Source organism: Procambarus clarkii, chromosome 32 (assembly GCF_040958095.1).
Source record: "Procambarus clarkii isolate CNS0578487 chromosome 32, FALCON_Pclarkii_2.0, whole genome shotgun sequence".
Classification (NCBI taxonomy): domain Eukaryota; kingdom Metazoa; phylum Arthropoda; class Malacostraca; order Decapoda; family Cambaridae; genus Procambarus; species Procambarus clarkii.
The window spans coordinates 13,567,226-13,573,225 of NC_091181.1; positions in this window are offsets into that span (position 1 = coordinate 13,567,226).

The window sequence follows — 6,000 nt, forward strand, 5'->3', positions numbered from 1 at the left end:
TTCTCCTCAAACACACCAGTAGTTGAGACGTGATCGCTACCTACAATTTCTAATATTTTTTGTTATCTGAGTCACCACACGATACATCTCTTAGTTTCCTCTTCTTTCTCCCATTAGCTATTAATCAGTCTTTGAATCATTTCTTGCAGCTCATGAGCCCACTCAAAACTCACACAACATGCAAATTCTGTTTTCAAATCTTATCCATTTATTTCTACTTTTGTATAAAAAAGAAATATTGCGAGGTAAAACATTGCTGATGTGTTCTTATATTCAATGTAAACCTAAATACAGTAACTTTTCACTTTATGTAAGTTAAATTCCTCAATGAGAGGGGGTGTTGGTGCGTGTTTCTTTATTCAATGTAAAACGTAACACAAAAAAGACAAAATGTAACAATAGCTGACAAGTCAAAACATATAACAGATTCATTTTTTTCGCAGTTTTATACGGTAGGAGGTCTTTTAGTTTAAAAAAATATACTTCCACCAATCTACATGTATATTGAGAGAGAAGCTTAACATGAATATTCTATCTAGTTTTAAAAAGGTGTTGAATAAGAAGAGTCATATTCCATAAAATACTTACATCAACCAATATCTATGAGCAGTAAGACGGGGGCTGATCACCACATATAAATTCCATGCATTACACTATTAGCAATGTAAAACATAACAAACGGTAAAAATTGTAGCAATACACTATTAGTCAAATAGATTGTCGAAACATATAATATGAATTTTTAACTATTCTTATTTTTTTTTCTTCTGGCAAATAAGGGACCTTTAAGCTGTTCATCACTTCAAACACTTGTTTTGTTTCATAATGTTTCAAAACCAAAGCAGGGAACATTAGTGAAATACCATCCACGGTACACAAGAGTGCCTCCCATGCCCTTGCACTACCCATAGCTTTTTTTGTTCAATAAATCTGTAGAGTATTATACCTTCCCTGACATCCTTAAAAAACAAGAGTAACGCCAGTTCATAAAGGAGGTAACACGGCAGACATAAATAATTACAGACCCATATCAAATCTACCTATATTATCAAAAATATTTTAAAAAATTATTTACAAACAGCTCTACGATATACGATATACGATCTACGATCAAACAGCTCTACAAACAGATCTCGTAAAATTCAATATACTAAGTACCTGTCAGTTTGGCTTCCGCTCCCAAAAGTGTACCAATGATGCAATTGTTAATCTGCTTGACTTATCTACTCAGCCTTTGACAAAACTGAGTTTACGATTGGACTCTCCATTGACCTGAGAAAGGCTTTTGACACTGTTAACCATAACGACCTCTTACTTAAACTCCACCATTACGGAATCCGTGGCCTTGCCCTGAACTATATCCGGTCCTATATTAGTGACAGACACCAATATGTAGCTCTATATCCTCAACCTACTCTACCACTAACCGTAGGGTTGCCACAGGGCAGCATCCTAGGACCCCTCCTGTTTCTTATATACATCAATGATCTGCCTAATGTCTCAAACATGCTTAAATAAATATTGTTTGCTGATGATACTACTATCATCTACTCTGACCCCAACCCACTCATATTAAATAATGTTGTAAACAATGAATTAAAAAAGTCCACTTATGGATGTCAACCAACAAACTCATACTAAACATAGAAAAGACTAACTACATCTTATTTTTAAGCAAATCAACAAATGCAATTCAGCTTCGAATAGATAATGTAAACATTAGCAATAAAAATGATGGAAAGTTCCTTGGCCTATACCTAAACAAGAGGCTCAACTTCAGCACCCACATTTAACACATAACTAAAAAAGGTCTCTAAAACAGTTGGTATACTCTCTAAGATCAGATAGTATGTACCCTACTTTGCTCTCCTCTCACTCTATTATGCACTTATTTATCCCTATCTTACTTATGGTATCTGTGATTGGGGTTCAACCTCTGCAAACTACCTGAAGCCCATCATCACCCAGCAGAAATCTGTTATCTGGACAATAACAACTCTGCTCTCAGACAACTTACAGCTCTCTTGTTTAAATCCCTAAACATGCTAAACATAAATTCACTCCATACATTCTCTTGTGTCAATTACATTGATAAAAAAACTTTTTTTTAAGTGCAAACCCTGTTCTGAGACTCTTCCTGGACAGATGTAATAGAACACATAATTAACACGCCAGACATAAATATCTCTTTGATATCCCCCAGAGTCAAACTGAATCTGTGTAAACACTCTATGCAAATAAAGGGACCTAGTCAATGGAACTCACTCCCTAATGAATGGAAATGCTGTCCAATTTTTGTCTTATTCAAAAATAAACCCAAAAAGTACCTAATTCCATCTTCAAAGTCTTCTACCAAGAGCATTATCTTCGGACTGTTTCTAGTGCTACCTAATCCCCCTTTATTTGTACCTAAGCCATACTCTTTACCCTTGTAATCTTAGATCATCTTATATCATGGTTGTTGTATTGAGTGCATATTCGACTGCATTATTCCTTATAATGATCCTCATATTGTGCTTCAGTGATCCAATGTAAAACCCTGAGATGTTTTCCTAATTGTACCTAGTAATCCTTGTTCATTATTGTAAATTGTTATTATTGTGTATTATTCTGATTTGCTTTTGTGTTAAAATTTCTTGCAGTGTACCTGTAAACATATTTTTTTTAATTTTACTGTAATTATTCTACTTAAAATCATATGTACCTGTAAAGTAAAGTTGTAAAGTAGCTGTAAAGATTTTTTTGTCAATTTTACTGTTAATTATCTAAAAATTTTCTGTTAGTTTAAGGACTTGCCCAAAACGCTATGTGTGCTATTAGCTTTACAAGAATGTAATTTCAACTTAAACTCTATGTTCTCTGTTAACCCCCAATATACCTTTTTGTATGTAACTGAATAAATAAATAAATAAATAAACAAATAAAATGTTGCTAACTTTTACTCAGCAGCCAACTGGCACGACCCTTTCTCGTTCCTTAACTAAAATTATTCGTCAATCAGGGGAAAATAGTTGAGTTTACATTCGTTCAACGTTTCTTAACAATAGTATGCTTCATTCAACTTTAAAAAAATTGTTCAAGTAGTGCATTGTTACATAATTTCTTTTCCCTTTGTGATAAATGAATAGTCTTTGCATTCCCTATCAATTTCCAATTCATTTAAGAAAATGATATGTGGCGATCAGGCAACCAGAGTTTTATTTGTGTCATATATAAATATATATATATATATATATATATATATATATATATATATATATATATATATATATATATATATATATATATATATATATATATATATATATATATATATATATATATATGTATATATATATAACTGAAAACTCACACCCCAGAAGTGACTCGAACCCATACTCCCAGGAGCAACGCAACTGGTATGTACAAGACGCCTTAATCCACTTGACCATCACGACCGGACAAAATGAGGTGATAGCCGAGGCTATTTGAACCACCCCACTGCCGGCACTCGGATAGTAATCTTGGGCATAGCATTTTACCAAATCACCTCATTCTTTGGGGCACACGTGAGGAACACAAATGCGAACAAGCCTGAATGGTCCCCAGGACAATATGCAACTGAAAACTCACACCCCCAGAAGTGACTCGAACCCATACTCCCAGGAGCAACGCAACTGGTATGTACAAGACGCCTTAATCCACTTGACCATCACGACCGGACAAAATGAGATGATAGCCGAGGCTATTTGAACCACCCCACCGCCGGCACTCGGATAGTAATCTTGGGCATAGCATTTTACCAAATCACCTCATTCTTTGGGGCACACATGAGGAATGAGGTGATTTGGTAAAATGCTATGCCCAAGATTACTATCCGAGTGCTGGCGGTGGGGTGGTTCAAATTAGCCTCGACTATCACCTCATTCTTTGGGGCACACGTGAGGAACACAAATGCGAACAAGCCTGAATGGTCACCAGGACAATATGCAACTGAAAACTCACACCCCAGAAGTGACTCGAACCCATACTCCCAGGAGCAACGCAACTGGTATGTACAAGACGCCTTAATCCACTTGACCATCACGACCGGACAAAATGAGATGATAGCCGAGGCTATTTGAACCACCCCACCGCCGGCACTCGGATAGTAATCTTGGGCATAGCATTTTACCAAATCACCTCATTCTTTGGGGCACACATGAGGAATGAGGTGATTTGGTAAAATGCTATGCCCAAGATTACTATCCGAGTGCTGGCGGTGGGGTGGTTCAAATTAGCCTCGGCTATCACCTCATTTTGTCCGGTCGTCATGGTCAAGTGGATTAAGGCGTCTTGTACATACCAGTTGCGTTGCTCCTGGGAGTATGGGTTCGAGTCACTTCTGGGGTGTGAGTTTTCAGTTGCATATTGTCCTGGGGACCATTTAGGCTTGTTCGCATTTGTGTTCCTCACGTGTGCCCCAAAGAATGAGGTGATTTGGTAAAATGCTATGCCCAAGATTACTATCCGAGTGCCGGCGGTGGGGTGGTTCAAATAGCCTCGGCTATCACCTCATATTGTCCGGTCGTGATGGTCAAGTGGATTAAGGCGTCTTGTACATACCAGTTACGTTGCTCCTGGGAGTATGGGTTCGAGTCACTTCTGGGGTGTGAGTTTTCAGTTGCATATTGTCCTGGGGACCATTCAGGCTTGTTCGCATTTGTGTTCCTCACGTGTGCCCCAAAGAATGAGGTGATTTGGTAAAATGCTATGCCCAAGATTACTATCCGAGTGCTGGCGGTGGGGTGGTTCAAATAGCCTCGGCTATCACCTCATTTTGTCCGGTCGTGATGGTCAAGTGGATTAAGGCGTCTTGTACATACCAGTTGCGTTGCCCTGGGAGTATGGGTTCGAGTCACTTCTGGGGTGTGCGTTTTCAGTTGCATATTGTCCTGGGGACCATTCAGGCTTGTTCGCATGTATATATATCTATATATATATATATCTATATATATATATATCTATATATATATAGATATATATATATATATAGATATATATGTATCTATGCATGTATATATATCTATATATATATATATATATATATATATATATATATATATATATATATATATATATATATATATATGTATATATATATATATATATATATATATATATATATATATATATATATATATATATATATATATATATACATATATATACATATAAATATATACATATATATATAAATATATATATATATATATAAATATATATAAATATATATATATATATATATAAATATATATATATATATAAATATATATATATATATATATATATATATATATATATATATATATATATATATATATATATATATATATATATATACATATATATATACATATAAATATATACATATATATATAAATATATATATATATATATATATATATATATATATATATAAATATATATATATATATATATATATATATATATATATATATATATATATATATATATATATACATATATTTATACATATATATATATATACATATATATATATATATATAAATATATATATATATAAATATATATATATAAATATATATATATATATGTATATATATATATATATATATATATATATATATATATATATATATATATATATATATATATATTATTAAATATGACCGAAAAAGTAAGATTAATAATTCTAACACGAATTTTCTCAATCTTTCGTACATTACGCTTCACTGTTGGAGGTAAATCAAAAATCACTTCTCCAAAATTCATTTTTATTTCTAGTCTGACGCGACACGGGCGCGTTTCGTAAAACTTATTACATTTTCAAAGACTTCACAAATACACAACTGATTAGAACTTACGTCTCTCTGATATTATATCTATATTTGAGTGAGGTGGGAAGGGTGATGTGGCATTAACACAAGACAGAACAGGAGGGGATATTAATAGGGTATTAAAAAGTATCAACACAAGACAGAACAGAAACAATGGGTA